The 12663-nt window shown below is 43.6% G+C and overlaps 1 long non-coding RNA gene across 1 annotated transcript; it reads right to left on the reverse strand.

The window, feature by feature from the left end:
• Positions 1-8243: 8243 nt before the first annotated feature.
• Positions 8244-12352, reverse strand: LOC110297130 (uncharacterized). Its single transcript, XR_002378252.1, has 4 exons — positions 12240-12352; positions 10181-10294; positions 10003-10065; positions 8244-8410 (listed from the first exon to the last, which is right to left on the reverse strand). It is a non-coding gene; the product is annotated as an uncharacterized LOC110297130 (long non-coding RNA).
• Positions 12353-12663: the final 311 nt, after the last annotated feature.

Genomic DNA, 12663 nt, shown 5'->3' on the forward strand with positions numbered 1-12663 from the left:
GCATGGCTCCCGCTGCTTAGCTGTCCAGGGAACTTAGCGATGTGGCTGGAACAGGCCTAGACACGTTAGCTCTCCCTCCAGCCTGAATAGAATAGGAAACCCACTTAATGAAGAAACCATTCATTGTGCCCCTCAGAGAACCTCCCATCAACACCTTGTGGAAGGATATTAGACAAGACACTGAAAAAGAAAGCAAAGGCCAGCAAGAGCAAAGGGGAAACAAGGCCATGCAAGGCGAGGCAGTGGAAACAAACCAGGCCAGGAATCAGAGTGGAGAGAGAGACTGTCAGTGCAGAAGTTCTTAGACACAGAGTATAAAAGCATCACACATTACTTGTCAGTTCAAAACATAAAACATGAAATTGTCCCTAAGAGAGGAAGGTAACCTAAAAAACTAGAGAGAAAAACCCATTAAACAACCTGATTGGGTAGCCACCGGTCTATAATGATCTGGGGTATATTTTAAAATAAATAGATGATTCTGAAACTGTCTGCAAATTTTAGATGAAAATAGTAATCACTAAGATTTAATCAGTTTACAGTGGTGTGGGTGTGTATGTGTGTGTGTGTACACGCGTGTGCATGCACACATGTATCTGTTTATTGTGCTTTAATATACAGGAAATACAAATTCATGCTGGACATATCTAAAATGTGTTTGAACAAAAATTGCAGTTGAAAGGTAAACTAAAAAGTAAGGGATTAACAGAAGATAAGATTCAGATAAAGAGATAAAGGAGAATTCATTATGAAAGGATAAATGAAAAAAATTTTTAAAACATAGCACAATGAGAGGAAACCACAGCCCATGTTGAGATGTAAAAGCAATTTAAAAGATATAGTTGTGCCCATAGAGCTGGAAGACAATGAAACATAGGAAATATTTAATGTTCAAGGCCCCTGACCTCCCTAGCCATGGATACTTAGATAGGTTTACAGCACCAGGCATCTTTCCTTCCTATTGAGTGGACCTTAAATTCAATTATACAGCTTTTGGTGACCCTAAGATACAAGAGCAACTACTTCACCCTTGTCACGCTGGTCTTTGTTGTGGCTTGTAGATGTCACAGCTGGGTGGGACTATTGTTCCCTTCTCTCCCTTGATGGTGTGCACGGCACCTTTGGGTACTATGAGAGCTAATCCCCAGGAAGGAGACTTCAGCATCAGCTCCAGTTTGATTCCTCCAAGTCCTGTGTACAATGTGTGTGGTGTCTTCAGCACAGGGTCTTACCTTTAAGTTCTGGGTCTCCTCACTCTCTGTAATATCTTCTATCTATTCCACCCATTTCCCTGCAAATGTCACCATTTCATTTTTCTTTCCAATTGAATAGGATTCACTCAGGTATATGTACCACACACTTGTGATCCGTTCCTCAGTTGGAGATCCATTTAGGCTGTTTCCATTCTGAATAGAACAGCAGTAAAGACGGCTGAGCAAGTGTCTGTGGAGGAGGAGGTGGTACCGTTGGGGTATGGTTGAGACTCTTTTAGCTTTTGAGAGTTCACCACGGTGATTTCTGTAATGCCGACACCAGTTTACAATCCCACCTGCAGTGAACGCGCACACTACTGCCACGTTTATAAACTAGTACGAGTCCCAAGTGCACTTTAAGTGCTTACACACACCCACAGATAAGTGCAGCTTTCGTGCTTCATCAAAGAAATGTCTTTTTTGCAGCACACAGAGACCACTACAAAAAGCCATAACCTGTTAATGTGTAGAGAACAGCTGACTCTGGGATGCCCAGCTCCAACAGATACACATACAACACAAAGCCAACATCTAAGAGAATACTGAGCAAAGATTATAAGAGGCAGAGGATCAGAACGTCTGCTGCAAGCTGTGTCTTTGATGTAGGACAGGGAAGCTGCACTCATGAAATCTTAATACATGCCAACATGAACGGAGGCCCTCTCATGGGGCCCCACTCCAAGATGAAGAGCTAGAGACAATTTAAGGAGGCCGAAGGAGAATTCATTTTCTTTTCCTGGAACAAGCCAATCTCAGTAGTTAACACCGTATGTATATATATATATATATATATATATATATATACACATATATATGTGTATATGTTCACATATACATATATATGCACTACACACATATACAGATGTACATATATGTATATACATACATAATATACTTGATACACACATACATGTATATACCTGCATACATACATATGTATATCTATACACTTACACACCGATACACATATACATACATATATACATACATATAGATACACACATAGATATATACATACAAACACATACATGAATACACCTGTACACATAGACACATATATAGGTTATATACCTATACACATATATACATACACACACACACACCTATACACATGTACATATATACATATGAACAACACTAAATGGACTCAGTAGAGTATATTTATATGTAAAAATTAAAAGTTAAAGTAGACCAGTCACGAACTTGAGAGTGAGTGGGGAGGATACAGGTGGGGCTGGAGAGGGAGAGGAAGACGTATAAGTGATGTAGATATGGTACTCGCATGTGAAATTCTCAAAAAATAATTAATACATAAAAATTTACAAACCGTTATTCATAAGAACAACAACAGCAAGCAAATGTCTAAGGAAGGACATCAATCCATATATTCAAAATACTAAGAAACCGCAAAAGATGACGAATAAAATAACGCCACAGATGTCGCAGAAGCTAACCGAGGAGAACACAAGTCAGAGGGAGGAAGGACACATCACATACAAAGGAGCAACAGCAAGCCTGATGTTAGGCTTTCTGAGCCGGCACGAGAGAGCCCAGGGAAAATAACCTGGAATGATACCCACTGGAGGAGCTCACTGAAGAGAGAGGGGATGACATCCAGGCAAACACAAAAGGCAACTTGAAAACCTGAACAAGAGAGAGTGTGCTTTACGAAGAAGAGTGACCTCTGAATGGAAGCGTAACGGTCAAGGGGAACGGAACGGAGGGCCAACGGAAGGAGAGCAGAAAGTCTGCAGAGAGCATGCAGAGGGTGGAGGCAGGAGGATTGCTCAGAGGACGGTGGTGCCTGGGCTAAGTGAGACTGTGTCTTTATACACACATGAGTGTGCTCACACTTACCCATCCATCTAGCCATCCATTTACCTGCGGTGGCATAGCAAATCTGAGATGGAAGCCCCACATTGACGAATGAATGACAGGAAGGACAGAGTAGGTACAAATGAACAATATTCACAAGGGGATATACCTACAAATGAGTGACTAGGACAGAACAAAATGCCATTAGGAACTTCAGTCTAACACATCTGGAAATCTAGCCTTCTTAGAAATTTTAGAGTATTTAAAAAACAAATCCAAAGAGAAATATCCACTTTGATTAAGGTAATTAAGATAATGTATCCCTCAAGCTAATAGTTTAAGATTTTCCCATAAAGTCATCAACAGGCTTACATAGGAAATTTAATGAAAAAAAATTTTTTTTTTTTTTTTGGTTTTTTGAGACAGGGTTTCTCTGTGTAGCCCTGGCTGTCCTGGAACTCACTTTGTAGACCAGGCTGGCCTCGAACTCAGAAATCCGCCTGCCTCTGCCTCCCGAGTGCTGGGATTAAAGGCGTGTGCCACCACACCAGCTTTGAAAAATTTTTATACAAAACTATTCGTAGTGTGCCTCCTAAGGATGGAAGGGAAGATATTCCTAATAAATTGTATGGAGCTATCAAGATTATGATTCCTCACTCTGGCAAACAATGTGAGAAAGGAGTTAACTCCCTTGTTATTTTTTTAAATTAAATTTATGTTTAATTACTTTGTGGGTATGTGTCTGCCTGAGTATATCTGCATGTGTTTGGGGGTGTATGTGCTATGTATTTGCGTGAGGACCAGCAGAGGAGCCAGGTGCCCCTCTATTGCTCTTCGCCTTCTCCCTTGAGGCAGAGTCTCTCTTTGAATCTGGGGCTCATCCATTCTCAGCTAGACTGGAAGCCAGTCAGCCTTAGCCCTCTTTCCTGACTCTCTTCCTGCTTAGGAGCTGAAGTGCCGGGCATACATGAGATGTCTGGCTTGTGTGCAGAAAATACTCTTAACTGCTGGGCCATCTCAGTGTTCAACTGTAAAATCTAACATGAAAAATAAAACCATAAGGTTGGGTTTATATAAAGGATGCAAAGGTTTGATAATTGTTTAATAACAGAGAAAACAAAATTCAAATGAAAGGGGCCATTCACAATAGAGTGCTATGGGTTTAATGGCTGTATCTCTTGACTCTCTAAAGAGTGAAAAGGAGGGAAGCTATGGTGTAGTTTCCTAAGGGTTGAAGATTCAAAGCTTGGGGTGGAGTGACAATAATTTTGGAGCAGAGCAAAGAGGTAGGGAGAGCTGTTTTCTGGGTGTTCGGGAAGAGTGAAGCTTATCTCCACTGGATTCTCTTTTTCTTTGTAAAGTAGAATACTAGGGTGTCTTCTAAGAGGACGAAACTACACAGAAGGTCATTTCAGAAATAAGTAGACGTTTGGAAGTTGCAACAGGTTTTTAGGCAGACTCTCTCACAGCAGGAGGGTTCCAAGATGAAATCAGTCTTAATGTGCTGGCCATTTTCTAAGCTCTTCTGGCTCTGAGGTCTGAGTGAGCCATGGATCTGAGACCGCAGGAGAACTGGGAATGCACTCCAAGGATTACATGCTGGTGCTGGTCAGAGGCAGAGCAACGAGTCTGGAACTTGGGAAACCTGGTCACCGTGACATTGCTTGGGAATTAATGACAGAACACTGCTTCACAGTTCGGGGAGGAACAAACACACATGGCTCAGCAGGTTTATGACTGAAATAGATGGGATGTGCTGTCTACCAGGCTGCCAAGAGATCTCTTCCTGAGAACGACAGGAGAGACCGCTCCCAACTGTGCTGAGAGGTGCTGAGATCTGTGAGGCACACTGCACTATCTGCCTCTGCAGAGCAAAGAGGTTGGTGTTTGGGTCCATGTGCCTCTTTGTGTAAGTGCCCAAGTAAAAGTATTTAAGTTTGTTGTGCTGCTGTCTCTAACATATTTACATTGTTATTCCACATGTACACACTGCTTACCTCCGACTTCATCTCTCCACCACACACTTTAAAGAAGAGCTGGACTCCTGACAGCATTAGCCAGGCCAACAGTTAAGAGACAGGCTCAGAGACAATGTGGCTGGCTCTCAGCACCCTCAAGTCACTGACCCAAATTAGTCCCACACAGGAGGCCTGACTCCTAAGACTGAAACATTCAGGGAGACAGAAGGGCAAGTGTTTTCCCTAATTTACGCAGCATTCCCCTCCAAATCACAAAGTTCAGAATAGCCCACTCTCTTCTCACCCTGACTGCTGTATATGCCAGAAGGCAGATATGAAAGGAGAAATGTCAGGGGGCATCGACAATGGCTCTCAGTTCCAGATGTCAGAAGGCTTAGGGCAGCGTGGGGTAGATAGAGAAAGATCTTTGAGTCCTCTGGGACTTGGTGACCCAGATTTTCAGATGTAATCCTTCAGCATTTATACAAATCTGGGTGAACCAAGGACAGCAGTTTGTCCCACTCAGAGCTCCCTGATATTCTTTTTCTTTTTTTGTATGTTACTATTTTTTTAAATATTTTTTATTAGGTATATTCCTCAATTACATTTCCAATGCTATCCCAAAAGTCCCCCATACCCTCCCCCTACTCCCCTACCCACCCACTCCCCCCTTTTGGCCCTGGCGTTCCCCTGTACTGGGGCATATAAAGTTTGCATGTCCAATGGGCCTCTCTTTCCAGTGATGGCCGATTAGGCCATCTTTTGATACATATGCAGCTAGAGTCAAGAGCTTCGGGGTACTGGTTAGTTCATAATGTTGTTCCATGTATAGGGTTGCAGATCCCTTTAGCTCCTTGGATACTTTCTCTAGCTCCTCCATTGGGAGCCCTGTGATCCATCCAATAGCTGACTGTGATCATCCACTTCTGTGTTTGCTAGGCCCCGGCATAGTCTCACAAGAGACAGCTATATCAGGGTCCTTTCAGCAAACTCTTGCTAGTGTATGCAATGGTGTCATCTTTTGGAGGCTGATTATGGGATGGATTCCTGGATATGGCAGTCTTTAGATGGTCCATCCTTTTGTCTCAGCTCCAAACTTTGTCTCTGTAACTCCTTTTATGTGGGAACAATCAATGCTTGCTGTTCCTCTCTGCATCAAGGTAAATTCTCTCTCTCACTTCATTCATTCATTCATTCATTCATTCATTCATTCATTCATGTGAATGGTGTGTGTGTGGGAGGGAGCCTGCAGGTGCATGTATGCTATGGCATTTGTGATAGATAATCAGAGAACAAGTTGACAATTTTCAGGATTCAGTTCTTACCTTTTGCTGTGGGTTCCAAGACTCAAACTCAAGTGGTCAGGCTTGTGCAGAAATTGATTTTACTCCCGGAGTCATCTTGCAAACCCTTGTCAAGAGTTTATGAGCCCTAAAGAATCATGTCTAAGCAAGGGCTTTGGAAAGTGTAAGACACAATCCAAAAGTGAAGTTTTAAAAGTACCTCTTTTTCATGCTGAGTGGCCAGTGCCATCAAGACTTTACTGTCTTTCACTGTTATTCTCTCACCAAGTCCTGGCTGTAAACTCTCCCTGACTCTCTAGGGTAGATTGCCAGGGGCATGAGGCCATCACAGTTCCTTCCTCATTTTCCATCTCCCTCCTGTCTGGCTCTGTCATTTAGCTGTTCAGGAGCAGCTCTGCCTGAGCTTGTATCCATCATCACACTGGATGACCCATCCACCCCCCTGCAAGGTTATGTACAGTCTGCAGAGGCATCTCTACACTTGACTTCCTTGCTTCATCCACTACACCCATCTCTTCTCTTCCTCTTGGAGGAGCCTTGGACCATCATATCACCTGCAAAGTATCCCAGCATCCAATCAGATTACTCCTGCCTGCCCTGCTTGTCTCTAGAGCCCGCCAGGTCATTTCAGATTTCTCTGTGCACTTGCCTGCTTGGACAAGCTGTCATTTAGACAATGCTTATCCCCTCAGGGAAGATTACAGACTTGTGGATGCAGACAATGCCTTTTTCTTCCTGCCTTTTCCATAGCGAAAAGATAGGCACTGTGTAAATATGAGGTAGCATAATCAGCATTTAAAGGGGGAGGAAAATGGCAAAGATGCAAGACATGGAGGCTTTTACCCTTTAGGGGATTGTGACGGGAAAGAAGGTACAGAATTGGATTAGAGATCTTGTGAGTGCAATACAATCCAATATTTCTTTCTATCTTTGTTTCTTTTTCTTTCTTTCTTTTTCTTTTTCTTTTTTTTTTTTTTTTTTTTTGAGACAGGGTTTCTCTGTGTAGCCCTGAATGCCCTGGAACTCACTTTGTAGACCAGGCAGGCCTCGAACTCAGAAATTCACCTGCCTCTGCTTCCCAAGTGCTGGGATTAAAGGGGTGTGCCCCTTTAACCTAGTATTTATTTATGGATTCATATATCATGTAAGCATAATGTTTGTCTCAAAAAAGTGGTCAAGAATAGTTCATGAGAAGATTCTAGCAGTTTGGAGGCAAGACAATATGATCGCTCTTCTAACTGTTTGAGGAAAAAATACACAATGGGCTGGCAAGACAGCTCAGAGGTAAACCACTTCCTGCCAAGCCTGATGACCCGAGTCATCCTTGAGTCTCACGCGGTGGAAGGAGGTCCCTGACTTCTACAATCTGTCATTTGATCACCATACATGTGCCACACCATAGGTGAGCACACAATAGATACACGTACGTTTGTTAAGACACCACTCACTAAAACATACTGAAGCCACTCTCGAAGGATCATGGCAATAGGCCGCAATAGTCTGCTTGCTGTCAACCAATGTCGCCAACTACTGGATAGGTCATATCCTGAAGCCTATCCTATTACATGCTTAGGCTTGAAAGCTTGTCACGGTGGCAGTGACTCATCTGTTGCATCCAGGAAAGTGGTGGTTTGAGATGTCATCCTGGGTGGTTGAAAGGATCCTAGAGCAATGGGTTCTAAGGCACAGGCCATGTGTAAAACAATCTCTGTGTTCTCAATAGTGTAGCTACACAGCAGGGGCAGAAACCTGAGTTTTGTGCTTTGACGGGAAAGATTTGCTTTATATCAATGGTGACAGCTGTATACCTGGAACTACATTGCCATGCATGTATATGAATGTGTTTTATTTCTGTTTCTGGAAAAACTTACAAAATTAAAGAAAAAATGCAAGCTACACACAAATAGCGGGGGGTGGGGGGAGAGATGAGTTTAGAAAATGGCCCCCATCCTTTATTCACCCACAAAGGTCAGAGGGAGGAGAGAGGAAAAGAAACAGTGAGAGAGAAAGAGAGATGGGAGCAACTGCAGAGTCCTGTTTGATGGCAGAAATATGGCTTCAGACCTGGCACAAAGTTCACCTAAGGACAGTAAAGTAATGAAATCAGCTTTGAGATTTACAGTGACTATACCGTGAAAGCCACCCAATCTTTAAGGGACCCAGGGCTGTGTCTGACACCCAGAACAGGATTTTTTTTTTTAAATCTTTGAGAGGAGTCATTGTGCTGGGTGGCAGGGGATGCCTTCCACAAAGTCACAGCAACAGTTGTTACCAGAGTAAACAGGGCCCATGCTTCCAATGTACAACCTTGCAAACTGAAGACATAAAGATGATTCTTGCAGGCACACAAGCAATGCTGCCTGCCGTGAGGTCATTGGTGGCCTGGGGTGACCCAAGGCCAGCTTCTCAGAGGGTGCTTTGTCTGATAAGAATTTCTGTGGTGGCGGGGACATGTCTGATCACTGTGTACTGTGGTTGTCAACAGCCACATGTGACTCTGAGACCCTAGCCCTGAAGCCTGAGGGATGAAGAACAGAAGTTCAGCTCTGACCTAAACTCACTCAAGTGTGGCTATGTGGCTTAAAGCCATGGGCAGTAGGTAGCAAGAAACAGGTCTCAATTATACTTCCTAGGGATGAACCATTAGGGGTGCATTTCTTGTGACTTGAGTTTACTTTCTAACTTACAGGGCTGAGAGAGCCTAAAGCAGGAACCAAGTTTGACTCTGAAAACATTTCTGGGCCTGCTGAACCATGGGATGGATGGTTCAAAGGTCAAAGTCACAGGGCAGATGTATTCTTTCCTCTGAGACTTTGACAGGTGAATATTTCACACCACACTTACTGCTTTTTAAATAACTATTTCTGTTTGTTTGAGACAGAGCCTGTCCTGAAACTTGTATCGCATGCTGGCATGAAACTTGCAGCAATCCTCCTGCCTCTACCACCTGAGTGCTGAGATTGCACACATGAGTTACTACACCTTACTCAGATCACACACTCTTCATTTCAGATTGACTCTGTGTATTCTCTTCTGCTATAACAGAAACCTTAGTCTTGGTCATTTATCAAATATTGAAGCTGATTTGGCTGACAGTACTGGAGAGTTCTACATATTTATCTGAAGGCTGCTAGCAGAATAGTGGCTTCCAGGCAGCTAGGATGAGGGTTTTTTTTTTTTTTTTTTTTTGAAACAGGATTTCTCTGTGTAGCCTGGCTGTCCTGGAACTCACTTTGTAGACCAGACTGGCCTCAAACACAGAGATCCTCCTGTCTCTGCCTCTCAAGTGCTGGGATTAAAGGTATTCGGCACCACCACCCGGCTTTAGGAAGAGGGTCTTAAAGCCCATATTCACACTGACACACCTACTGCAACAAGGCCATATCTACTCCAACAGGGCCACATCCTCTAACAGTGCCACTTCGCGGGCCAAGCATATACAAACCACTATACCATGTCTTTATCACAGCAGTAGAAAGCAAGTGAGGACACTATTATTCAGTACTGGGAATTAAACTCAGGAAGTTTCGCATGCCGAACAGTGGCTCTACCACTGAGTAACATCCCCAGCCCTAAACTCGTTTTTTATCCATAACCTACTCCTGTAGTCACTAACCCATTCATGAAGAGCATCATTGACCCATTCATGAGTATGGAACTCTCACAACTTACTAGGTCTCATTTCTTAATACTCTTCCCACATCCATGGACTTCAACAAGAGATTTGCAGGAGATCTGAAAGACATAGCAGAAATTATAACCTATGTCCCTGTTCTGACCTTTTTATGCTTTCTAGATGTCTGCACCATTTTAACATGGGCTAAGGTCGCCATGACAATGGACCACATACCTTCTAGATGATGTGGCCCAAGAGAGCAAGGCTTGTCACCCTTTTCCTCATCTACTATTTCTTCCATTCTTCCTGGGACCTGTGTTCTACCTTCCGTAGGATCTTTTCATCTGCCTGCCAGGAGATAACACCACTTCAGAGAGACAACGGAAAGTTCAGGGACTCTCAGGTCCCCCTCAGTTTTCCAGATCCATTTGCCCACTTAAGGTAGCCACACATTCCTACCTCTCCTCACCGCATTGCCCCAGTCACCACAGTGAAAATGGTACCATGCTCCTCTTACAGATTAGTGAGTTGGTCTAGCTGCACACTAGATGAAACCCCAGCCATCAAAGGTCCCATTTCTCTCCTGGACTTTGTCTTTTTTCCCTTGTATTTCCCACTCATTCTCTTGCATTAAAGTATCTCTAGACTCTGCTACTCTTCTTAGTGCTATGGCAAAATAATTAATAGAAATAACTTCAGAGAGAAAAGTTTCATCTTGGTAGATGGTTTGAGGGGATACAGTCAATCCTGGCATAGGAGGTGTGGTGACAGGAAGTGTCAGGCACGACTGGGGCTGGTGTTTAATTTACTCTTTCTTTCTTTCTTTCTTTCTTTCTTTCTTTCTTTCTTTCTTTCTTTCTTTCTTTCTTTCTTTCTTTCTTTCTTTCTCTTTTTTATTTAGTCTGGGATCTCAGTTCACAGGATGATGCTACCCACAATTCAGAGGTGGTTTTCTCTCCTCCATTAAACCTCTCCAGAAACACAATGTTGTTGTTGTTGTTTTTAAATATATGTTTCCATAGACTATGTTCTTTTTAAAACAGGTTTATTTATTTTATTTATGAGTACACTGTAGCTGACTTCATACACACCAGAAGAGGGCGTCGGAACCTGATACAGAGGGTTGTGAACCACCCATGTGGTTACTGGGAATTGAACTCAGGACCTCTGGAAGATCAGTCACTGCTGTTAACAGCTGAGCCATCTCTCCAATCCCTGAGGTTGTTCTTTTATGGGTGACTCTAAAACTAGTCAAGCTGACAGTGAGAATTACTCCTCATATCTATACATATATTTTTGGAAAGGTAACTTCGGTCAGCATGTCTCCCATCTCTCTTCTGCTCTCTAGTTCTAAACTTCTTCAAACAGTACCACTGACATCTCTCCCTCTCTCCAGTCCCTTCAGTAGAACCGTTGTCACCTGTACCCACTTCTGCACCCAAACTGCCATCTCATTCAAAATAACCAGCATCCTCTCACTGTGTCTCTTACCTTACCCGAAAAGTGCTTCCTGTTTTCTATATGCTTCTCTCAAGGGTGCTCAAGCCAGAGACCCAGGAGCGTCCTTACCTCCCCCTCCCCCAATGCCCCAGCGTCCCAGTGCCCCAGCATGCTGTTCTTTGTTACAGTGCTCTGAAACATCTAGTCTCATAGTTGAGATGGTATGGAACTCCTGTTTCCAGAGTAGGATCTTAATTCCCTTTATCTAATTAGCACACTCCATCTTCCTGACTAAAGTGATTGGCTTGAGTCTCAGTAAGTAGTACCACCCCAGGTCACTCACTAAGCTCCAACTCCGAAACCACACATTATGAGGGGAGTGGACTTGTTGCTAACCCAACTGAAAGTATAGACTCTTAGGGTTTGACCATAGTTGTCTTGGAAGCACACAATAATAGAGAGGCCTGTTTGTGAGTAGAGTCATCATCTAGGATGGTAAAAATGGAGAGGCAGAAGGAAAACTACTCAGCCTGGATAAAGCAGCAGTAGTGTTAGATCAAACCTTTCCTGAAGGCCTGTTCTCAACATGCTTAGCTTTCTTAGCCAGTCAGTCTCTTTTTGCCCTCCCCTCCCCCACCACTTCCCCATCTCTCTCTCCTTAGGCCATGTGAACTCACACCTGTCACCAGAGAGTGCTCTAGATGGCACGGCTTCTTCATCCAAATCACTTTTCTAGATAGTCACAATATTTTGTAGATTTCTGTATTTAAGCCTTGATGCTTTATTTTTGCAGTGCTGATGATGGAGCCCATGGCTCCACCCCCATCAGAAGAGCGCCGTGCCCTTGACTTACATCTCCATCTTATTTAAAACATATAACGAGGCATAGCTTCATGTGTGTCATGACCGAGCTCAGTCCTAACAGCGTGACGAGGGGCAGTTCTGAGCTTCCTAATAAGATGTCACGGTAGGAAGGCCTCATGGATGACTGATTCAGCTGCTTGTTGATGTCATTGGGTTCCAAGCTTCTCCCCCCTCCTTGGTTATGACATCACCTACGGTATTGGCTTAATCATCCAGGCTAATGGGACCCTGGCTACAGCAATGACTCATCACGACGTGGCATCTAGGGAGTGTAGAAAAAGCCAACTCTCTATGCCTTTTTCTCACTAAAGATACATCCCCTTGAAGACCTCCGCAGGCATCCTCTCAGATCTCCTCGGCTGGCACTGGGTCGCACAGCAGGTTCTGGATGAGATCCCCTGGAGCAGAGAGCT

Source organism: Mus caroli, unplaced genomic scaffold (genome assembly GCF_978045245.1).
Source record: "Mus caroli unplaced genomic scaffold, Mus_caroli_1 scaffold_7, whole genome shotgun sequence".
Lineage (NCBI taxonomy): Eukaryota > Metazoa > Chordata > Mammalia > Rodentia > Muridae > Mus > Mus caroli.